Genomic DNA, 25,155 nt, shown 5'->3' with positions numbered 1-25,155 from the left:
GGCTACTGCAATTTATAACTATTAGGTTCTTTGCGTCGTCCCTAGGTGGTGTCGCGCACAGCGAGAAGGAAAAAGAAAAAAAAAAACGACGGGAAGAGTGGCGCACTTTTCAAGAGGCAGCGACAACATCCCAGTGGCTCGCTGGCACCGATGATGTTGTCGATTTCTCTGTACAACAAACGAATTGTTTCGAGAAACAAAAACGATGCCGGAATTCACCTTCTGCCATTTCTTCAAACGCGTTTCGCACCGCCACCCGCGCTCCTCCTTCCTCTAGAAACGCCAGCGCAACAACCTAAGTTTCCAACGGAAGCGCCATTTTCTAGAATTAAACTATGCATTGGATTCAAAAGTGTCATTCCGCAGCCGAAAAGGTCGCCTGTTGGATCCAATCCAATCCACCAGACGCGCCATGCGAAGCCGTATTACAGTGTACTAGAATACTTTCCAGTGGCACGACCGCGCCTCTCCGCTGACGCGCGCGGTGGCACCTGCAGCGGCGGCGCTGCAATCGACCGCTCTTGAAAGCTCGTCCTGTTCCCCTCTGAAGCGTACGTGGCACACAAAAATAGAAAGCGTGTTTGGTTATGCACAGCCGCTGTTTTAACGCAATTCAGCTTGGGTTTTCAATTATTTTTTGGGTACTTTATGTGCGTAGAGGTGTTTGAGGTGGCCGTAAGATTTTGGGCGTGTCTTACTGAGCAAAGCCAGTAGCAGACGAAGGACAGTCGATGCGCTGCAATTTCTTTTTTCACGCTTAGTCGTCAACTCGGACTAGATGGCACTACCGGAATAATTTGCGAGTACCAAATTTTGCGAAGCAATTGTCATTTGCGGGACCAAATATTCGCATGATGTTCGCGATCGCAAAAGACACCTTACAGTGTCTGCTAGGGTGCACATGCACAGATATCCGTCAAATTAAGGCTACACGAGAAAGCACTTCATTTTTAAAGTATGTGCTGCACAAGACGAAATCTGACGCGCAGAAAAAAAGGGAGAACGACTTCGAAACTGATTTCTCTGTCCCATACGATTTTATTCCAGGCGCTCTGTAATAGCGCAAGAATCATCCCGAGAGCTTTATGTACTTAACAAGCAGCTTAGAAATTGGGCTAAGTCAGTCTGCTTAGCTTCAGGTGCTGTGCTGCCTTTCTTTTTGACAGCATATGTGCTTTATTCAAGCCTTTGATAAAAAAATGGAGCCGTGTGGTGACATAAAAGCTGACTATGCGAGGAGTCAGGCTTTCTGCATGATCTCTGCATCCCACCTTCAAGGGAGCGGCGCAATGAATCATATGCAGGATGTCCATTACGCTTTCCCGATGAACTTTTTGTGCACTAAAGCAATTAGTGAAAATGTCTTCAAGCCTTGTTATAAAGCGGAACAGTTCCACCGAGGGGTAGAGTAAACCTCCTTCATCATTATGGCGCACAAATTCTGCAGCATGCAAGCGGCGCCCTTCTTCTGTTGGAAGTAAGAGGCTGTCATTACACGCACAGCATTTGGTGGGCAGCACACACTTTTTGGACACGTATCCGGAAATGTAATATATAAGCCTTGAGTCGCTCCTCTGGACATTGTACTCGTGTTCCACTGCTTCACTGCCATGTGAACTTGAAGGTACTGCTTGTTTTTCTGTGCAAAGCTTCATCTGGTCAATCAGCTGTTGCTTTGAAGTTTCTTCCCGGTCCCCAACATCAAGAAGAGAACTGATGACATCTCCCTCTGCATTCCCGCCTGCAACACTGTGCGCCAAGTTATGAAAAGAGAGACAGTTAACAGTTAGCAGAAACTGCTGTGGCGTTGGGTGTGAGTTGCAGCCAGATGAGAGTCTAACGATTCCAAAAAAGTTTTCCACTTTATCCTGGCTCAGCCGGGATGTCAACAAGTAGCTAAAGCCAACTTGGTGATGCAAATAGCGAAGAAGCTCAAGAGTACTTGTTAGAGTAACTCTTAAGCCTTCTGCAGTGGACTCGCTCAGAAATTTCTTCTTATCAGCATGGCGCTCCCAGACGTCCAGGAAACATAGCATTTCCTTAATGGTTTCTTCACCTGCAGAATGGAGTCGGAGATCTTCGGCTGTGTACCTTGCAGTCATCACAGCAATCAGTGACTTCATTCTCATGAAGAACTTCTCTGTCGCTTCAATTTTACCACACCTCCTTTCCAACTGAGTACGGTAAAGAAAGAATGCCCTCAAAGGACCATGCCCAAACAACTGGAATGCATAACTTGCCCGCATTTTTTCGAAATTGTTGGGGAATACGTGGACGCTGGTTATTCCAGGCATTGCTTTCATAGTGACAGCATTGCTATCCAGTTTGAGAGCTTCTCTTGGAAACTGCATTGAAACTGCACCATCAGGGGTGTCAAAAGTCGTGGTGAGAAGCCTGTTTCGCACGTTTTTTACTAGGTGAGGAAAATCAGAGAGAAAATGTAAGAACCGACTGCTCTCAACAGGATGGGGCTTCTTGCAGACAACTTCCTTCAAAGATGCTCGAATGTTAAAGATGCGCCACATTTTCCTGTTCCAGGCCGCTGCATCGCAAGTTACGAAGTCCACAAACAGGCCAGCCCTTTCTGCTAAAATTGTGGACTCAAGCACAATTTTGGCCAACAGGTCCCCTTTCACATTCTCGTTGCTTCCGAAAACACCAATAACCTGAGTCCAGCTGCCAACCATTGGCACAAACATCACTACGAGGCCATGATTGCATGGCAATGTTTTTTCTTTTTCGGGTGTGTACGGGCCCAGGTCCACAAAACCTTCAATCTTCGCTCCTGTGGTCACTGACAAATGTTCAGCTAGCTTCATTTCATCCACGACTATTCCACCATGTCGGTGGAACACATCCAGGTGGGCAACCTTCTTTTCCAACACACTCAGCATTTTCTCATTGAACCCGTAGCCGCTTCTGTACTGAGCAGTGTATTTACGCAGGGTTGTTTCACTTGGGAGCACCAAAATGTTCTGCCTCCGCATATATTGATACAGCTTTGGGCTTCTCATTTTGAGCAAGATGCATTCGAGGATCCATTCTTTGTCGTACTTCATGCCCCGCGGACTCTTCCTTCTTGATGCCTCGAAGCACTGCCTGACAGCGAGCTGCTGCTTTGGTGACAAAAAGCTTAACTTTTCAGCAAGTACATCTTCAGCTGTTGCAGCACATTCGCTTTTGATTTTCTTGAGGTCCAAGGCGAGCTTGTCTACCTTCGATAAAAGCCGCTTGTTTTTACGGGTACATGCCTGCAGCTTCTTCAAAACACTGCCGTGCCACCGCGAGCTAGCATTATTGCAACTTTGGTTCTGACCTTGACGCCTTTCGAGGCGCCACTGCCGCCTAACAAGGGCTTTTCTGAGATACTTGCAAACGACGCAAGCTGTTCCTTCTTTTGTTGTCTTGCCTAGGCAGTTAGTACTATAAGCTGCTCTTGCCTCGCGCCTAATTTGGCCTTGCAATCTCATTGTTAAGCTGGTAGTTAGGCAGCTTTCATTCCGTGACGCTGCGCCTTTGCAGAGGTGCATATCATGCGCTTCCAGCAGAGTGGTTATAGCATCTTGAATAGTTGCCACTGACGCGCCAGCCACCTGCTTACCCAGCACGAACGTCTTCGAGTTCATAGCACCGGCACTGTTTGCAGTGAAGAACACGGCCTTTTCCACATTCACCTCACCTGAGAGCGAGTCGAGGGAACATGAAGTAAAACATACTCCGTCTGCGTCGTGAAGTTCATGTAGCGTCCAGCGCTTCCCAGGCACTTTTATTTTCGTCACCGCAGCGACAGTCGCGGCCACACAGACTTCGTTGTCAACCGTCGCACCCGTAGGTTCGTCAACCTCTGTCGTCTCTGCAAGCTGCCCTCGTGCCTTTTTTCGTGGTGGGACTTCGTCATCGCCTTTCCTTTTTCTTTCGTTCCTCTTGGGAGTAGGCTGCTTGCTCAGGTAAGCTGGCAGATTTGGCAAAATTGTGGGGACTGCGTCCGGAGTAAGCGTAGGCGTACCGCGTGGGATGCGAACTTCCTCCCCATTTATACGGTGCACATAGTCCCGAACAATGAAGCGCTGCTCAAAATGCAGCTCACATACCGCGCAGTCTGTGGTTAGCGGCTTGTCGGCTCTATGTAGGTTTCTCTCCCACGTGCACCTCCGTTCCGGGTCTGCAGGCGCCTTGAATAACGATAGCTTCTTCGCACTGTTAGTTCGGGCGTATCCTGTGCTACACCCTGGGGCGTAGCAATGGTTGAGACGTTGCTTTGCACTCATTGATGCAAGTGGCCGCATTCACAAGAGAACGCTTGCGACGCACAACCGCACAGAGCAAAAAGCCACCACCAAAACACACCGCTGAAATGCAATGGTATTGCGTGCCCAGACCTGTCGCCTTCAAGAGTGGTCGACGGCAGCGCCACCGCTTCGGGTGCCACCGCGGGTGACACACGCCGCAAGGCGCAGCCCCCTCCGCTCGTTGCACTGAATTGCTTCTAGTTCACTGTAGCCGTATGATCGCTCCGAACTTATCCAACTCCCGTCGCGTTCGGACGAAATGCTCGGTGGGCGGATGATTGACAGGAGCGTGTCGTCATTTTGACGTCACCAAAAACGGGGCGGCGCCCCGCGGCTGGCGACGTAGGCCGTAGGCGACGTAGGCGGAGTAGGCCAATCGCGCGCGCCGGTAACCGAACGAACACGCCGAACAACCATCTCCGATCGCACCCCTGTTTGCTGCTGCTTCGTTGTGGTCTCTAACTATAGCGGTGAGGCACGTAGTTGCTACTACGTTTCGTGCCGAGCATTTTTTTTAAGGGGGGGGGGGGGGCGGGGAGGGGCGCAGTCTGTGCTGCATCACTGAGGGTACAGTACACAAATTGGGACCGTGAGCGAGACGATCGGCGCTCTGCTGCTGGTGCGATTACATTATTCGCTGCGTCCGAACGAAGCAACCTTTAGAGGTCACAGCGTAGTTTCAGCGATATCCTGGCTCGATAAAAACGCTCACATCTTGGTCGTGCGACAGCGACGCGTAAACATTCATGAGGAGACTGAAGACTGCGTTTGCAAGAGCGTATGCTCTGGATAAGAAATTACAGCTTTGATGACACCAGCCCTTAAATAGGCTCAGCCTTACAAACTGTATTTGAGGATGCGGTTAGAAAGCAGATCAGTAGCTTAGTAAACCTCTGAATAATTTGGGCAAGGTACGTGGAACTTCGGGTTTGAGAACTTCCAACGTGATCTCGCCTCTATACATGTCTTCTTTATGGATTCACCATGCAAATTGTACGTTGATGCCATTGTACAGCAGAGGCTCGTCTAACAGCACGTCCCTGTTTTTTAAGCAATGTATCCAAGCAGCTTGTTCCATTTCGCCACCTTTTGTTTGGCTGTTAAGGGCACCGAAATATTCGTGCCTAATTGTGCAAGTTGCTCTCGTGTTTTCGTTCGGCTACTGCAGTTTTTCTAGAAGTGTTTAATTGCATGTTAATATTCCTGTGAGCACGAAATATAATGATAATTAAATTGTAAGTGAAAGGGCGCTCTTTTTCTGGTTGAAACATTTTTGGAGTGGCCGTCATGCCAGTAACATCAGAATCCTTGAAAAAAAATCGACAGTCACTTAGGAATGCGAAAACTTAATCACTTCACGCATCCACACTTGCAATTGTCACGTGTCCTTCATAATTCTACCTTAATCTCCCGTAATCCACCATGCTATAGTTTGTACGAACCTCTACGCAACTTATTCCACCTTTATTCCCATTATTTTACATAATTTACCCATAATTGCTCATAATTAGCGTTGTTGTATTTACTACCTTCTGTATCACTACTGACGTCATACAAGACGGTGATGACGTCACATTTTATTTAGTTATTATACATACTTTCAAGGCCTAGTAGGCACAACAGAAAGACGTGGTGAAAACATACAATATTTGCAGTGCAAGGCAAGAATATAAAATCAAACTGTAAGACAATTTGAACGGCGATCTTGAGTTAGCGATGTCACAAACTGAGACTGTGGAAGCGGGAAGGCGGTTCCATTCGGTGGCTGTTCCTGGCAAAAAGAAAGATTGGCACATCAATTTTGTGTTGATGGTCGATGCGAGACGAGAACTTGGTGTGGTGAAAAGATTTTCTTTACGAGAAGGGTTAAAGCAGCTTATTCCATGAAAAAGACAGAGACGTAAGTACTTGCGACGCAACCAAAGGTCAGGTAGACCTAGCGTTCTTTTCCTGGACGTGATGCTAGAATGGCTTGAATAATTTGGGAGAATAAAATGGGCGGCACGGTTCTCAATGCTGTCTGAATGCTTTGAAGGGAAATGGCAAGATTGGCATGAGCAGGGTCCCATATGCATTGTTGCTGCGGAAAACACCAGCTTCTCTACCTGAAAGGACATAAAATGCTTTCACATTTAAAATGCAATGCATAAACACATTGTTCAATGCGCAGACTTGTACACGTAACCCAGATGTATGCATCAGTGTGTTGACCACCCTTCAGTCGTCGATTTAACACCCTTCTTCGAACAAAGTCACACCTTATGTGTGGATACACCCTTGCGATAGGGTGTTTTGGCCGAAAAGGGTGCTGAAATGGTGTAGACATGGGCGTGAATAACGAAAACACTCATCTTAACACCCATAAGGGTGTTAAAATGTTTAGTGTGTACTGCTTACCGACCCAGAGCACCCCACTCGGATGGGCAACAGCGTATCTCGTGACACCTGCCCTGACTCTCGTGCGCAATACTGGCCCAGTCGTTGCGCACGGGCCTTTAGAGGAGCACCTTGACCACTACAGTGACCACTACATTGTGGCGACCACCCTGTCATTACGGGGTGCGCGCAGGCCCGAGCGAAATGTGCGTATAACGGATTGGGCGGAATTCAGGGAACGTCGCCAGGTTTTGCCTGAGCGCCAAGGCTACGAACCCTGGCTTGACTCTCTCGCACAAGATCTAGAGGACACCACGAGCACACTGCGCACCACAACCGAGAAACCAGACATAGACCCACATTTACTTCATCTTTGGAACGCCCGCAGAGGGTTGACACGACGATGGAAACGACAACGCTTCAACCGCAAACTTAGGAAACGTATAGATCAAATTACACGGGAATCTCAGTAGCATGCAGAGATCCTTACAAAGAATAGCTGGCGAGGATTTTGCGATCGCCTCTCAGGCACATTGAGCACAGCAAAAACGTGGTCGATTCTTCGCTCACTCACAGATCCCACCACAACAAATGGAAAACATTTCAACAGCTGCACATCCTAATGCACGAGTACAGGGACGATGTCTCGACACTCCTCAGAGAGCTAGAGAAGCATTTCATACCCACAGCCCCCCGCCGCAGTACCCTGACTATCCTTATATAGGCGAGACGAACGAATCTCTCGATGCAGACATCACATCTGACGAGGTGCGGGTGGTCCTACAAGACCTACGCCGCAACACGGCATCGGGAGCCGACCACATCCGATTCGCCACACGTCGTAACCTCAGTGACGCGTATATTAACCACCTCACCCATATCTTCAATGATTGCTGGCGCAAGGGCATGCTTCCCCAAGCATGGCGACACGCCGACATCACACTGATCTCTAAACTGGGCAAGCCTGTTAAGGTTGAAAACTTACGACTATTTCCCTAACATCCTGCATTGGTAAGCTCATGGAGCATGTACTCTTGCGGCGTCTGCAGCCCTTCCTCGAAGAAAAATCATTCTTTTCTAACTCTCAATTCGGATGTCGGGCTCATCTGTCTGCCAAAGATGTGCTTTTACAATTGGGGGAGGAAGTCATAGGACCTCCATCATCCGCCCAAACGAGAGCACTCATCGCCTTAGACCTAAAAGTGCCATTCTATAATGTTGAACATGACCTCATCCTTCGCAATCTTGCACATTAACACTGTGGAATTCGTGTGTACAAGTATGTCCGCGCATTTCTTCGAGATCGCACAGCCACCGTAGGAATGGTACCGCATCGATCCAGTACGATTCGCCTTGTAGGAAGTGGGACACCCCAGGGCTCAGTTCTTTACCCTACTCTATTCAATATCGCGCTCGCAGGGCTCCCCCGGCTACTCGACCAGATCCCTAATGTCGCCCACGCTATTTATGCGGACGACATTACTATCTAGTCGAGGCGGGGTTCCGACAGAGCCATCCAGGACCGACTGCAGCAAGCAGTCGATACAGTTTCCGAATACACGAGAAAATGCGGCTTAAGATGTGCTCCGGAAAAGTCTGAGCTCATAATCATTCGCCCCCGGAGCCGTTCCTCTACTCCCCCTATCACTGTGCACGTGGATGGCACACCGATACCACAGGTTAATCGTGCTCGTATCTTCGGCCTACACGTCCAAGCGGATGACAGGTCAAACTACACTGTTTCCCTTCTATCCAGACAGATTGAGCAAATTCTGGCCATAATCCGGAAGGTCTCCAACAGGTGCTCGGGCCTTCGAGAAGAGGACCTGCTGCGCTTGGTGGAGGCATGCGTGATCAGCCGCCTTACATACCATCTCCCATTTCAGCGGTTGACCCAAGCGCAACAACTTCGCATAGACGCAATGATTCGCAAAGCGACCAAGCTGGCCCACGGCCTCTTGACCTATACTTCCACACACCGTCTCCTTAACTTAGGGACACATAACACACTAGGCGAGCTGCTAGAGGCACATTGGGTCGGCCATCGCCAGTGCCTCCTACTCACTCCTACTGGCCGCCATCTCCTCACACGGCTAGGATACTCTGTCCCACCCCTTGAGTCTGAAACCCGTCCAACGATTTTGTCGTCAGCGATACGTCAAGCACTAAGTATTCATCCATTGCCGCGTAATATGCACCCCGAGCATGACAAAGGGCGACGCAAAGCCCGTGTACGATACATCGGCCGCATGCTTGCAAACATCCCGGAAACACATACTTTATACGCGGACACATCACGCACTCAAGAGGGCTGTACCTAGGTAGTTTTGAATGACACCGAATTCCTGAGAGACTCTGCTGCAATGCGCGGAACAAATGCCGCTTACGGAGAAATTCTCGGTGTTGCTCTTGCGATTCGATACGCCATCCGTGTTCCTGAGGAAGTGTATATATTGACGGACTCGCAAATGGCATGCCGGGCGTTCTTATCAGGACATGGCATCCCGAGAGCGGCGAACCAAATTCTCAAACAGATCCCGCAAAATACACCAACCACACCTCCCCGCATCCGCCAACTCTGGTCCCCTGGACCCCTGGACCCGCTGCCGGGTAACGAATGAGCACATGCGGTTGCCCGAGGCGACTAGTTCAGAGTGGGGGGATCCCTTGCTCCGTTTCAAAGACATACTCCGTTATTATACACGCATTCGTCATACCCACGCCGCACCACCGCCGTATTTCTCGCGGGAGGAAGCAGTGGCATTGCGCCAGTTACAAACCGCAACTTTCCCTAATCTTGTCTCTCTCAATAAATTCTACCCACACTGTTATGCAGATCGTTGCCCTGACTGTGGCAGCTCGCCCACAATCTTCCACATCACGATTGAGTGCACTGCAAACCTCTTTCCTCCCTTGCCAACTCTCCTTTACCCCCTACGCAACAAAGAGCTGTGGGACGATGCTGTCCGCGACGGACCTCCCGAGGTCCTCCGAGCTGTGATACAACGGGCTCGAAACATCGCCGGATTCATCTTAGGGACCCTGGACTGAGGGTTCCTCCCACACTGCTCTCACCATTCAAATATTATTAATAAAGATGCTTTACTCTCTCTCTCGTGTCGCCTTTCCTCTCTCTGCCGCACTCCTGCCAAGTATGCGCGCGCTTTGAATCACCTCCCTAGCAGCAGCAGTGGAAAAGTCGAAGGAAGACGCAAAGAAAGTTTCTCGTTAAAAGGGTCGGCATATTCCCTAATACTAGCATGTTACTTGTCACAAAAAGTGACAAGTACTGTTTCAGTAAACAAGACAACAGGAGTCAGCCCTAGGAAAGTGGGGAGAAGAGGCAATCAAAAGTTTCGCTTAGAAGGCACAAACTGCAGGGGCGCTATAACGTAACTCTATTCCAAACAAAAGTATATATTCCAAACTCCGGACGTCAAAATGACGCGGCTGTTTACGCGTATGGGGGCGGGAACCTGCGACGTTTTTCAATCTGCCCAATCAGCACCCCCCAACGTTGCCGGAAGCATGTTTTGCTTGTTTTTTTACTTGCAAAAGGACCGTATAGCAACTAAAATTTATATATAAACGCCTAATGAAACAACAATTGTATGTCGCTGAGAGTGAAATTGTTTTATAATCTTTCGAGGCAAAATAAGTTGAAGCGCGCTTGAAAGGAAAGAGAAATATTTTCATTTTTTCGAGTCATAGCCACACATGCGCCAATTCTGCATCCAATCCATTTCGCTACGCACACGTAAGATGGTAGCTACGTGGAAACAGCTGATCAGTTCTGTGGGCCACACTTGGTGTATTTTTTGCCCCTAACGCTGCCCGATTAAACGAAATCTCGGCATCCGTGATGTGCTTTCGCCCGAGAATAATTTTGGAAGCTGTCAACATTATCATCATCATCATCATCATCATCATCATCATCATCATCAGCCTGGTTACGCCCACTGCAGGGCAAAGGCCTCTCCCATATTTCTCCAACAACCCCGGTCATGTACTAATTGTGGCCATGCCGTCCCTGCAAATTTCTTAACTTCATCCGCCCACCTAACTTTCTGCCGTCCCCTGCTACGCTTCCCTTCCCTTGGAATCCATTCCGTAACCCTTAATGACCATCGGTTATCTTCCCTCCTCATTACATGTCCTGCCCATGCCCATTTCTTTTTCTTGATTTCAACTAAGATATCATTAACTCGCGTTTTTTCCCTCACCCAATCTGCTCTTTTCTTATCCCTTAACGTTACACCTATCATTCTTCTTTCCATAGCTCGTTGCGTCGTCCTCAATTTGAGTAGAACCCTTTTCGTAAGCCTCCAGGTTTCTGCCCCGTAGTTGAGTACTGGTAAGACACAACTATTATACACTTTTCTCTTGAGGGATAATGGCAACCTGCTGTTCATGATCTGAGAATGCCCGCCAAACGCACCCCAGCCCATTCTTATTCTTCTGATTATTTCTGTCTCATGATCCGGATCCGCAGTCACTACCTGCCCTAAGTAGATGTATTCCCTCACGACTTCCAGTGCCTCGCTGCCTATTGTAAACTGCTGTTCTCTTCCGAGACTGTTAAACATTACTTTAGTTTTCTGCAGATTAATTTTTTAGACCCACTCTTCTGCTTTGCCTCTCCAGGTCAGTGAGCATGCATTACAATTGGTCCCCTGAGTTACTAAGCAAGGCAATATCATCAGCGAATCGCAAGTTACTAAGGTATTCTCCATTAACTTTTATCCCCATTTCATCCTAATCCATGTCTCTGAATACCTCCTGTAAACATGCTGTGAATAGCATTGGAGAGATCGTATCTCCCTGCCTGACGCCTTTCTTTATTGGGATTTTGTTGCTTTCTTTATGGAGGACTACGGTGGCTGTGGAGCCGCTATAGATATTTTTTCAGTATTTTTACATATGGCTCGTCTACACCCTGATTCCGTAATGCCTCCATGACTGCTGAGGTTTCGACAGAATCAAATGCTTTCTCGTAATCAATGAAGGCTATATATAAGGGTTGGTTATATTCCGCACATTTCTCTATCACCTGACTGATAGTGTGAATATGATCTATTTTTGAGTAGCCTTTACGGAATCCTGCCTGGTCCTTTCCTTGACAGAAGTCTAAGGTGTTCCTGATTCTATTTGCGATTACCTTAGTAAATAGTTTGTAGGCAATGGACAGTAAGCTGATCGGTCTATAATTTTTCAAGTCTTTGGCGTCCCCTTTCTTATGTATTAGGATTATCTTAGCGTTTTTCCAAGATTCCGGTACGATCGACGTTATGAGGCATTGCGTATACAGGGTGGCCAGTTTCCCTAGAACAATCTGCCCACCATCCTTCAATAAATCTGCTGTTACCTGATCCTCCCCAGCTGCCTTCGCCCTTTGCATATCTCCCAAGGCTTCTTTACTTCTTCCGGCGTTACCTGTGGGATTTCGAATTCCTCTAGACTATTTTCTCTTCCATTATCGTCGTGGGTGGAACTGGTACTGTATAAATCTCTATAGAACTCCTCAGCCACTTGTATTATCTCATCCATATTAGTAATGATATTGCCGGCTTTGTCTCTTAACGCATAAATCTGATTCTTGCCAATTCCTAGTTTCTTCTTCACTGTTTTTAGGCTTCCTCCGTTCCTGAGAGCATGTTCAATTCAACATTATGGAGACTGTGAAATCCTAGTGCTCGGTGAGTAAACAGATCATTTTTTCTTGTGCTTAATGACTAAGCAGTAGCATCTGAACATCTGCGGTGATCGCGTGGTGTTCACTTTTGCTTTTATTCGCTTAGGATACGGAAGAATCGATAAAGGTTGGAAGGCAGTACATCTCAACAGATAGCTGGTAAGTAAACGTTTTGTATCAACGATCGTAACTATCTCCGAATGTATGTCCCGATTTAAATTGAAGGTGGTCTGTAACAGAGGCTCATTTTTATTCTGCCACACACTGCTGCGCAGTGATAGATTCCCCCTGCGGGCTGTACAGATACTTTTGCTATATAGAACTTGCACGAGAAAAGCTTTTTTTGTTCACTAAATTGTGTTAAACTTAACTAACACTTATGTTGGGATGAAATAACAACAGATTAAATAAATATAACCGTTATGTTTTAACGGCATGGTTATCTCTGAAATGGCACAATTTCCTTGTAATAGTTCGCTGCTATCCGGCGAAAATTGTGAGCAAGAAAAAAGAAATGGCGGCTCTACCGAAAAGCCCGCAAGTTTCGGCGGCGCAGGCCACCATGCTTATCGAGTTTATTGAGCGGCACCCATACTTGGAGAGAGGCGCCACAAGCCTCTCGCCAAGTATTAGTGCCGCTCAGAAAAAAGCACTTTGGGAATAAGTAGCTGCGGCGCTGAACGCGATGGGGCCGGCAGTCAAGGCAGCCCGGCGCTGGCGCCTGTATTGGGTGCGGCTCTGTTATGACTGCCGGAAGATCGCGGCGCAGGTGGGCGTCGAGAAGAGGTGAGCCCGCGGCTAGCAACATCTTCGGAACGTATAAGCTCACGGTGTTCATGCATTCGCAGAAAAACAGGAGATGGGAAGCTGGGTGGGCTGGAGGGCCGGGTGCTTCAAGTCCTTGGAAGGACCGGCCCAGCATCCGCTCCAGTGGATTTTTTCTTCGACGACGCCGAATTGCGTAGCAATTTTTGGAGCTATGTGTACCGATTCGGGGCCGCTACACCGTTCGGTAGTGGTAAATATTTTGCCGTTGCGTGCTTCTGTGTGTTTTCTCACAATTCAGCACACATGCTAGCGTATGATATCCGTACTTTACAGAAATTGAAATGCTGCCCCACTGCTGTTAAAGCACTGCTGTTGAAAAACACCTTATGATGGATTGCATGGCTCGTTACTCCGTAAAGCATTAGTAACGAGAAGTCAAAGCTCTAAGTCACTAGTATGTCACATGGTGCGTTAAGAATTTCCTGTAGAAATTGAATAACTCTAAGTGAAATAGACATTGCAAACAGTTAATGGAATTTAATCGCATTATGTCTACTGTACTTTATTGTTCCAGCAGGACAGCTCCTGTGACGAGGAACGTCCTACTGTTCCAGTGCCCCCTGCCCCACCAGCAGCTGCCCCCGTGTCCATTCGCACTGAGCCGGGCACAAGTGGCACTCCACGTAAGGCACTTTAGCAGTTATTGCAATACGAACACATCACTTAAAGCAACAAAACAGTGTCTGTTAAGGCCTTTTAAACAGAAATTATGTATTTCTATTATTTAGCTTCAAAAAAAAAGTGCCTGCTCAAATGTCACTGCAAAATGGAACTATATTCTGTTCGACTAATAATAGCATTTGTAATGCAGCTTCTGTAGCGTACAAGCTGAAATTACTATCAGTGTGTCATTTTATAATGCTGTGGTGCCTTGTTCTTTATGCAAATTTAGTGCTCATTTTGTGAAAGGTTTGTGGCTGGAATTACTTTTCTGGGCGTCTACCTCATAATGAAGCAGTAAAATCTCTACGCAGGACGGAGCAAAAATTTGTTTATCCTGTTTACTGATTTTATTTTTAAGGACCATCAACTCGGCAGCAGCTCCGCAGGCCATCTCGGTAACAGCCACTTGAAGATGCGGCCTGCAGGGCAGCTGACGAGTATGCACGGCAGGCTGCTCACGAGGAGGCCGCCAGCTTCAACCAGCTGCTGCTGCAGCAAAATAGGCAAGTACGCACAACTTGACCAGGTCATTTTTTAAGAGGGAACTAGGGCGCATGGTAATGTACGTTACAAACAGATGATACATGAGAGGCATCTGCAGTCATTGGGCTCATTGGCTCATGCGCGTTTATGCATCTCTTTTGAGGTGTTCTTTAACACATAGCAACTTACAAAACTTTTTCCATGGTTGCGTGTATCACCTCAGCGTGGTCATCTTTTGTATATCAATTCAACTAGTCACCAACACTGCCTTCTTACAGGCAGAGGCGGCTTGGTAAAATTTGCTACTTTTAACGTGTTCTTAACATAACAGACCGTATCAGTCTGCACGGCCATTTCTCATGTCATATGTGTATGATCTCACTGCCCTCAAGAGTAACCTTGCTGAAACTATAATGCTTGCAAACAGCGCGAAACAAACATTTACATTGCATAAGCTGTACCTGAAGTAAATGAATTTGTTTCGCAGCATCATCAGCAGCTGGTGGAAGAGCTGAGGGCATCCCGCGTGGTACAGGAGCAGCTGGCAGCGGAAATGCGCGGCTTGAGGAAGCCACTGGCCTCATCACGACCACGCTGCGCCAGCTCCTGGCTGCTCTGGCGCATGGCCTCCGCAAGCTGCCTCAGCCATGAGGGACAGGTTTTTGTTCCCCACCCCCCATAGCATTCTTTAGTGCTAACAGGTACAGGTGTTGCTCATCTTTCCGTTCAAATCACCACTGCAGCTATTGGGTGTGGCGCCCACATGTCCTCACAAGCTGTTGTGACGAGTTGTAGCCAGCCTTTTTAAATGATGTGCATGTCATGCGTGACTATGGCAGCGATAACTGATAGTGCTGTGATGTCACTTGAAACACGAATGCACATTTTGTTGTATGTAGCACCAAAGGATGATACGACTGTTTCCCGTACACTTCAGTCCCTACGTCATAATTTTTTCACAAGTTCATTTTTTTCATGTGTATTTTTACTTGCAGTGCAAGTTTGTCCAAGTGAGGCATTACAAATTATATGTCGAATTTTTTTCAATATTTTTGTTAGGTGTTGTTTACTTTTGTTTTGCACTTTTTGATATTTTTCAATGTGCACTGTTTTTCCGAGGGAGATGTACACTATGCAATCACTTTTGTGTAGACTTCAACATTGGCTCGCGCAGATATAAGTGCACTTAACTAGAATGCTGTGATAACTAGAATTGAATTTTCGTGTCATATGTATGTCATGTTTGCAATGTCAAACTTTTCGTGCCTACGGAAGGCAAAGTGGCCGAATTGGAATTTTTCCTAAAACCAAGCGCCAGTTACTTGTGATAGTTATTATAATATTTCAGGTGCCCTTACCTATGATAGCAATGCAATCTAGTCCTCATTGTAGTTGAGCACAGTTTGTGATATACGTAACGCAGCCATCGATGTGGCCACTATTTTGACATTCACTGCCAGGCTGCTCTTGCAGCCATTGATATATGACAGACCATTGAAGTGCCAAGCATTTTATCACTTGTCGTTGTTTAAAAGCATGTGACTCCTGTTCTATATAGTGATCTTATAATGGCACTAGTCATTGAAAGGAAACTCTATTTCGTGCTACAAACATGTTGACTACATAATAGACAAGACACATTTTTCTTGCTATGAAGTTGCTGGATGAAGATAAATGGTTGTGCACGAGTTTCAAAGAAACAACATTGTGCTCGTGTCATATTTATGCGATTTAACTTCTGCCAACGGCCCATTGGTAGTGTACTGAATCCCACGTAGTGAATACCACACTGTTATTTTGTCGCCATGAAGTCATGCTCTGTGTACTAGTTTGTCATTTGATTTGATGAAAGATGGCATTGAAGATGGATCACATTTTTTTTATTTACACTGCAGATATAAATAAATGATTTTCAACAATGCAGTTGGCATTTGAAATGAATATTTACGATTCGTGTTTCTTAAATTTCGCAACTATTTGCATATGTACACTCGCCGAAGGGGGAATAGTACACTTGACATGCCAAGCGATCGTTTTCAGCAAGACTTGGCCTTTTGTCAAGGAACTGTGCGGTATCTGTGCGGGAAAACTGCGCAGGGCCTACAAGGTGCGGGAGAACAGTACACATGGTGGAGAGAAAAGTGTTGTGCTTTGCTGCAACCCGAATAGGAAGCGAGCAGACGAAGACCGATATCCTCCCATGCACAGTGCAGATTGCGGTGACAGTGTCGGTCATGCAAGCAGCGAAATGGGTATCAAGATGACGCAACAGCAGCAGCAGCAGCAGCAGCAAATAATTTGGCATACCCCAACTGCCAAGAGAAGTGGCTACAACATTCTGCTGATGAACACAGTGTTGTATCCGCAGGTATTAAATGAAAGGCGCTCATGTAGTGCCAAAGTGGAATGATGCAATCATCTCCGGTAGTGACAGCTCACTGGCGCAGGATACATGAAAACGCTGGTTATGATTGAGCAGATTCGATAAAGAAATAGCACCCTAAGTACGGACAGCTGGGCTAGTTGGTTATGATTAGCATTGTTTCCATTGAATTTCCATAAAAGGAAATTAGCTCTAGAGCTAATTTCCTTTTCTCTCTCATCCACCATTATCACATTTAATGACAGCTGTTTTATCCAAAAAGAATGAGTGTGCATCGGCTCTTGCCTAGCACCACTTTTAAGCGATATTTTTTTAGCAAGTATTGACAGGCGCATATTCAAGCGTCCCTTTACGACGCAGGCGTGCAGAAATTTTTTAGATATATCGACGATTACATCGTGGTAATGAATACGACTGATCCTCAGGATAAAGGCAATAGTATAAACAACATTCTCGATATTTTTGCTCGTAACGCCTTTGGAAGGAAGTTCACGCACGAACTGCCGCAAGACGGTCGCATCCTGTACCTCGACTTGTGTTTGATTTTTCATGGAGCGCGCGTGTGCTGGCAGTACAAGCCACGGTCGAAAAAACAAATTCTGAATTATCAATCGGCCCACTCCAAGCTCGTAAAATGAGCTATAGCAAAAATGGCTGAGGCTTAGCTAAGGTTAAGCCCAGGATGCGAAGCATACTAGCCTTTATTTTAACGCGACAGCGTTAAGGAGCTCGTGTCGCAGAAAAGCCGGTGTCGTCGGCGTCGGCTCAGGCGTGCGGCGCTTGCTCAGGCGCACATTTCGTTGTTGCGCCGAACACTGCGTTGCTCGACGCTCACCGCGTCCGATGCGGGGCGCGTAGTCGCTGCGCCGTAGCAAAGCTACCTAGAAACAGTCTCTGTAGCACGCCGCAACCTTCGCTTCTCATTCCAATGAGCAGCTCTGTCTCCAGGAGGCATCTCACCTCGTGAGTGTCTAGCAGAGGCAAGCGCAGCTGCTTATATACCGCCGCGACGCCGCGAGCGACGGCGCCAGTTGGAGCCCCGTTTCTCCTCTGTCGTGACGTCACGGTGTCACGTGGTATTGTAGGCGACACCGCCGCGCCTGAGGAGCTGGGTTGAGCTCTAGTAATATGCTTCGCATAAACACTGCATCCGCTCTGCTCTAGACAAGTCATGCGAACATCAAGTTCGTGACAGCGTCGACGCCCAGCTAAGGCGTCTGGAGAAGGCTGGGTTCCACGGAGAAATCGTGGCCTCGTTGGTAGAGAGCCACATTCGCGAGGCAAAGGCTGGTGGGAGGCGCAGGCTGAAAAAAGATGCACGCCCGCAAAAGCGCCCTGTCGTAGTGCCCTATTGGCACCAGGTGTCTCGCCGCCTCAAGAAGGTTGGCGACAGGTGCAGGGTGCGTGTTGTGTTTGCAGCACTAGAAAAGCTGGGACGAATGTGTCGCCTTTAAGTAAGTAAGTAAGTGTTTTTATTTACAGTAAGCAGCATACAAAGCTCACTGCAGGGGCAGGGGCTAAAGGCAATCAAGCCTGACAAAGGTCCCTGTCCCTCCGCAGTTCGTGGCAAGCTCACACGCTTCGAGTTCAACAGAGTAAAAAAAAAAAAGAAAGATTGCAGTACATCAGTTTCAGGAAAATAGACAACTAGCTACTTTCAAGAGTACACATAACAAATCACATGAACAAGAGAAAAATTTACATAACATCTCTAAACAATCATACAGAAGAGGTCGCGCGCACGCCGTAATATATAGCTACACAAAATAAATTCAAGAAATTTGAAACTAAGAATGCATGAGGATACGATGAAATTACATTATACATGGAAACACTCAAAATACTAATTCTTGAATGATTTAAGCATTGGTCGAGGCATGAAAATTCACAGGTTAATGATTATACTGTATACATGTAGTAATTAATAAGTTCTTTGCTTGTTTTTTTTTTTGCTTGTTTGTAAACGAATCCCAGAAGAAGCCAGCCTGCAAAATAAAGCACACCAAAGCCCTCGTTGAATGTAACGTCGGCGTTGTGTACAGTATTCCAATCGCTTGTGGGAAATGCTATATTGGCCAAATCGGGCGCTGTCTGAATGAACGCTTGCTAGAGCAACGCAGGAATGCTACATCACTAAGTGGCTCTGGTCATTTAGCCGACCACATACGCCGTTGCTCGCACAAGCCAGCATGCAAGGCGTTTTTCGAACGAACACGCGTTTTGCGCAAATATAGCGATCAGAAACACCGGGAAATATTTGAAGCGTGTTGTATCTCCAATGAAAACGAGAACTGTGTCAGTGCTCCTTCTGTTGCACTCGGGACAAAAGAAATTGATTATCTCAGGGCAAACGGGTGTGTCGAATCAGCTAGGCAGGGCGCGATATGAACAAGATTGTACTGAGTGACGTAAATAGAAAGAAAAAGAAGGAAAAGTTTCTCTTTTTATTTTTGTTTTGACACCTCTGATGACCTTTGCCTAGACCAAGGAAATATTTTTGAGTGGTCCTGCGCAGTAGCAGTCCCCCACCCCCTCCCCCTGTGTACATAAAGCCCTGTTTCCAATGAATAAAACTGAGTTGAAGTCCGGCGTTCGTGTTGTCTTTCTCTCCTCGTCCTTGTTCAATTGTGCGCTGGAACTATGTTTCACAAATAGCACCCTATCCACTAATTGCCGACATTTCTTCACATTGGTTCCTGTTCTCTATTAGGCGTGTAGACAGCAGTAATAAACACCTGCCTGCAGTGCCTAGGCACAACGGATGAGGTTCCAGGGGGTAGCCGCTGTCACCTTCATGGTCATAAAAAATGGCATGAAACCTTCTGCACAAAGTTGAATAAGCGAAGCATAGGGTCATGTACCGAACACCTACTACAGAAAGGCTGCAATAGAGGAATATACAGGCTGAGCTCTTGACGCAGCTGTGATCACAGATAACAATAGCCTGGACATAGTAGCATCTCTCATTGAAGCAAGGCAGCTCTTTGTGCGAGTTGTATGGTCTTCATTCATAAATGACTATCAGTGTAATAAAGAATGTGACAACACTTGCGCACTGTACACACGTCATAAAAATTAGTTTAAAGTACAGTGCAGGTGTGTTGTCACTTTGTTTGGCGCAGATACCATTCGAAAATTTCCACACCTCACCTATACTTAATAACCTACTATAACATAAGTGGTTCGGCCTTCTATATTCTCTTACGGCGCGAGCACGCTATACTGCATGCTGCCAGAATTGCAACTGTATAAATTTTTCCCTCTGCTCACCGAGGAGGTGCTCGCCGGCCTTGACAATATATCCCTCCCGGAACTGACGGCGCAACCACGTAGTTCTCCAGACGTAGGCGTCGTGGTGTGACCCCGGTCGCAAAGCGTCGATGGCGAGGATCCGCATGCCTGCGTTGCTGATCTGACGAGAGCGCGCACAGCATAAGCCACGCGTTGCTATGACGGGCGAATTCGACAAAAATTAAGATACTTTTGAACATTGTGTTGAGGGCGTAATAGCCTTTGCGGCACATCAATGCCGCCTTCTACTCGCCCTTCGGTGCGATGATGGCAACCCACGCACCCAATAACACCGGGAATGGCGCCACATCGAAGGAACCCTTCCTTCACGGCCGCCTTCTCCTCCGACGTCCTCGGGAAAAGAACCTACTTGTTGCAGGCTCTGGCGTGGGCAGTTGCCTCCGCCACGCGTCGCACACACTTGCTGACCGCAGGCTGGGTCACGCCGATCGTCTCCTCGCTCCCTACCGAAGCTTGAAAACTGCCCTTTGCGAAAAATTGCAACGCGCACTGAACTTCCTGCTCCACCAACAGCGCTGTTCTCACGCCTCCGAGTTCCTCCGCCACTTCGTCGCACAGCCACCGCACGGTTTCTTTCTTCAGGCGGCCGAAACAGGTCGTCTCGCATGTCAAACGCATCCACGGGCTTCCTCCTCCCGCGCCCGGGCTGACGAGTCACCGCCGCCAACGCAATCACGAAGACAGCCATTTTCTGTTGCAAACGGAACGGGGCAGTCGCCAGTTATTCCCCGATTTTGCCGGACTTGTGCGGCGTAATTAAGCATAATGAGTGCGTAAACGTCAATTCAACGTGTCGGTTTTTGAGCATTCCTGAATACGCTTGACAGGCAGGCCAAATTGGCGCGACCTGAAAATTTTGTGCCAATGAGCGAGGGGCGATGACGGATTTTGAATAAAAACAGAATTGAATAGTTCTACGTTATAGCGGCCCAGCTATAGCCAGTAAAGTGGTCGCTAGTAAGATTCACTAACAGCTGAAGCTAGTGAGTAGCAGGTTAGTAACCGTATGTATCAATATTAATAAACTTGCTATAGTAATGTTACTAACGCAAGTGAATTATAATTACCAGCAATACACCGGTGCCTTTCTGGTTTATATAAGCACCGTATCAATTGTCATATTAGGCCGACGCTACTGTAAATGAACAACAATGTAAAGTAAATGAATATAAATAGGAGAACCGAATTTATAATAGGAGAACCGAATTAGGAGAACGTTGAATTTATTAAACCTTGGTACGGAAATATTGCTACGGAATGATTACCAGGGACATTAGCGCGCAATGACTTCGGGCGTCTATGTGCTTGAATCAATCAAAGAACGATAAATCGGAACACATATACAGAAAAACAACAAGGCTGCTACGTGACAATTAAGTACAATTGAGTCTACTGTTAAAGGGAACACGCGAACGCGGAGTTCGCGTAGCCTCATGTAGATTTACTGAGCAAAACGAGAACAAAGTAAAAGCTGAAGCCTTGTTCTCGTTTTGCTCATCGTCTTGAATTTCCATCTCATGTCTCATGTAGAGTTACTGTATGACTCCCTTTAGAGAGCCAGAATTGCGCCACTCTTTTCCACGCGCCACTCTAGCTCTAGCCTCATGTAGGGTGCCTCGATGTCAGCGCCGCCTCCCGTCGTTCAGGGGGATGACTAGAGACACTCTAGTGATGACGCCCTTTGATCACACCTCCGCCATATTGTATGGGAGCTGTTGTAGACGACACGTTCATTTGAGGGATCGCCAGCCGTTTGCGCGCAGGTGCGAGTAAGAGCGGGCGCGAGAGAGAAATTTTGGGGGCTTTTGCTCCGTGTGACTCTGCCTAGGCACAACGGATGAGGTTTCTTGTGCGGGGCGGCCTGGTGTTTGTTATTTAAAAAATGCTCTGCACGTGTTCACTAAGATGATTTTTCCTGCTCGCGACGTCATACGAAAGGTTCTTGACAAAATTATCGCTAAAAATACTCCATCATGCCTGTTTGCTGCGCCCTTTTGCGCAACAGCTCCAACGAAAACGACACCCATTTCTTATATTTCACCGCGACCCATAATACTGAAAAAGTCGACAAGAGCCTTCCTCATCCAAACCACCTTGTTTAATTTTGTGTCTACGTGTGAAGCGGTCTCGAGGAAATTTTCGAATGCACTCAGTCTTTGCCGTCTAAATCATTTAATCGAGGGGATGAAACGCTTGCTCGAACAATGAATGTGTCATTTACAAGAATCCCATGGACCGAGCAGCCAAATGTCAGGAAAATGTTCTTGGGGAGTTTGGTCTTGTTGTGAGGAAGCATTTATACATGCACTGATTGCACCAGTCACATGTAACGACGGGGATGGAATATGGAAGTAAAACCACCGCATGTGTAAGCTTGAACTGATCTGTTTTATGCCTTTAAAAGCTACAGAAATCGATAGAATTGTCTAATAATGCATAAGCATTGTTTGGTTCTGCTGTGACTTCGTTTTTGGTTAGGATTGCCAGCTGCCGCACTAGCACGTGAGGCGAGAGTGCATCACCGCGATGTAATGCCACCCTCGCTGTCGCCTTCGGAAGCCTATGTTACGGGCGCGTTTTTCTCCACGCAAGCTCACGCCCGTTTTCTGAGTGCGCCCAACGAAAACGAGCCGAGCAACTCAATGCGCTTGCGTGTCCTCGAGGTATTGTAAACTCGAAGGACGCGTTCAATTGGACATTGGCCCACACCCAAATTTCAGTTGGCCCACCTCCTAATTGCACTTGGTCCACCCCCAAATTTAAGTTGGCCTACAAGCAGATCTAAACTTGGCCCATCCCCAAATTTAAGTTGGCCCACTCCCAAATATAATGCTGGCTGAACTCCAAATTTAAGCTGGCCCGCACCCAAATTTTTAGTTGGCTCACCTCCAAATCTCAGTTGGTCCACACCCAAATTTCAGTTGGGCCACCCTCAATTTTCAGTCTGCCCTCCTCCAAATTTATTTTGACCCATGTCCAAATTTCAAGTTGACCCACACTCCAAGTATAAGTTGCCCCCCGCCCCCATGTAAGTCGCCTACAAGTCACTCTGAGTCGCCTACAAATAGACACCGCGTCACCACCGAGTGGGATTTGCAGCCCAGTGCTGGATGCTCACAAAACGTGTTGTACTTTGTAGGTTAGCGCTTAAGATCTAAGACTTGGTTTTCTGTTGATCCTGTCCATTGGCTGCAAATCCCAAGTAGTGTTTTTATCCCAGTATGGGCATTGACTTGTGCACGTACCACGCCAGAATCTGCCGTTCTTTTTTGCATGGTAAACAGAATGGAGGTCACTTCTTTGGTTGCAACCAAGTGCATTTACTGGATGCTGACGTTGGGCGGGGTGATATCTTGTAGTCCTTCTCTGTGTTCCGCATCTACTTATTTGCACTGGTTATGTCGAGACGAAGCCAGGCCCTGACAAGTCTGACCAAATTATTGCTCTCATTAAAGGACTGCCTCTGACGAATGAAAAATTTAAAAAAGAAATGACTAGCAAACTGAAAGATATCCAGAAGAACGTAACAGAGATGAAACCGAGACTTTCCAAATTAGAAGATAGGCCCCAGGTCGTGGACAGCTTGCACGAAGACGTCACCAGTGTAAATGCTACACTTCAGGAATCGCACGAGCAGCTAAAGAGTACTGAAAAAAAAACCAGGCCGAACATGTAAACCTAGTCGCTGGCGACCCGAATATTCGTATTCGACGCAACAGCTTGATTTTTAAGGGCATTCCTGAACAAGAAGTAGAAAAATGGAAAGACTCAGATTAGTTGGAAAGCGACTTTGTCGTAAAGAACTTTGGCGTTCAAACGGGTGAAATCGAACGTGCTCACCGAATAGGAAAAAGAAACAGACTATGACAGTCCTATTGTTGAAAAGTTTCTTAACATTAGGAATAAGTGCAATGTTTTGAAGACTGCCTTTACATTAAAGGACATGGATTCGCCTCGTGTCTGGATCGAGGAAGACTTCTCACCTCGAATTCAGCTGATTAGGAAAAAACTCAGGAATTTTGCACGCGGCGAACGGCTGTCCGATGACGAAAAGTACACATTACTGCTCAATAAACTTATTTTCAATAAAAATATATATGCGTCCGATCCGTCAAGTCAGGAAGTCGTCGTTCCTCTTCCTGGCCACGAAGCTTCCCGCAGTTCGGAATGACGCAAGAAATATGCTACGCATGGAAATCTTTCCTTCATCGTGTCTAATTTTCGTAGTTTGCTTGGCAAGCAGACCTGCCTTAGCGCACTCATTGAATGTTGTGAGGCAGATGTCTTGGGAATCGAAACCTGGTTGCATCGTTATGTCGATGATAAGGAACTGCATTTGTTTCGCAATTTTTCTGTTTTTAGGAAAGACAGGTGTACCTCACGTGGTAAAGGCATTTTAATTGCTATAAAAAAGAACCCTCCCAGTCAACCTGGTAGACAACCACTCACGCATTGAAATCATGTGGCTTGCAGTGGGACTGCCTGATTTTGCTACTTGCGTCGTCAGCGTTTGTTACCGTCCACCGGATTCGCCTGGTGAATTTATTGGAGATCTGAACCAATCCCTTCGCTTTATACACGATAAATATCCTAACTCAGTAACAATCCTTGCTGGTGACTTTAACTATCTAGGATTAAATTGGCGGGCGTGCGCAGCCGAAGACGGTTCAAGAAAAAACGAATGCAAAGAATTCCTCTGCTTGATTTCCCAGTTCGGTTTATCACAGATTGTTTCGGCTCCGACACGCGACAACTCGTTTCTAGACCTTGCCTTGACAACACATCCTGAATAAATGGCAGTGCATATGTTGGAATCTATCAGTGATCACAGTGCTCTTCATTGCGAATACTCGTTAGAAAGTAAGAAATCGCAAATTCCTAAAAAGCTATTTACGACCATACACATGCAAATGTTGACGTATTGATTAGTGAATAGTCATCGTTCTGTGACCAGCTCATGGCATCGCTGCAAAACCGCAGTAGGAATGACAACTGGAATCTACTAAGTGCTTAACTGACCGAACTAAAGCAAACACACATTCCAAGAATCACTATCACGACGTCATAACAGAGCATGTGGTTCACTTCCAACGTTAAACGATGCATTGGCAAGAAGAAGCGTCCTTACA

General features: G+C 46.9%; 2 protein-coding genes across 3 annotated transcripts in view; one reads left to right on the top strand and one right to left on the bottom strand.

The window, feature by feature from the left end:
• The window catches only part of LOC139056423 (uncharacterized), a 215,338-nt gene extending 201,005 nt beyond the window's left edge, over window positions 1-14,333 (top strand). Inside the window, exons 5-8 of the mRNA XM_070534653.1 lie at window positions 12,297-12,361; window positions 12,464-12,516; window positions 13,703-13,808; window positions 14,207-14,333. The gene's annotated coding sequence lies outside the window, so the exon portion shown is untranslated. The remainder of the gene's footprint in view (window positions 1-12,296; window positions 12,362-12,463; window positions 12,517-13,702; window positions 13,809-14,206) is intronic.
• The window catches only part of LOC139056422 (monocarboxylate transporter 12-B-like), a 141,515-nt gene that overhangs the window by 75,941 nt on the left and 40,419 nt on the right, over window positions 1-25,155 (bottom strand). The window contains exon 2 of one of the 2 annotated variants that reach the window (XM_070534652.1): window positions 19,985-20,126. The exons of the other annotated variant lie outside the window; for it this stretch is intronic. The gene's annotated coding sequence lies outside the window, so the exon portion shown is untranslated. The remainder of the gene's footprint in view (window positions 1-19,984; window positions 20,127-25,155) is intronic. 2 annotated transcript variants of the gene reach the window in all.

The sequence above is a fragment of the Dermacentor albipictus genome, chromosome 2 (genome assembly GCF_038994185.2).
Source record: "Dermacentor albipictus isolate Rhodes 1998 colony chromosome 2, USDA_Dalb.pri_finalv2, whole genome shotgun sequence".
Taxonomy (NCBI): Eukaryota; Metazoa; Arthropoda; class Arachnida; order Ixodida; family Ixodidae; genus Dermacentor; species Dermacentor albipictus.
Note: the sequence above shows the minus strand (reverse complement) of the source record. Positions and strands in the feature narration are given on the sequence as shown.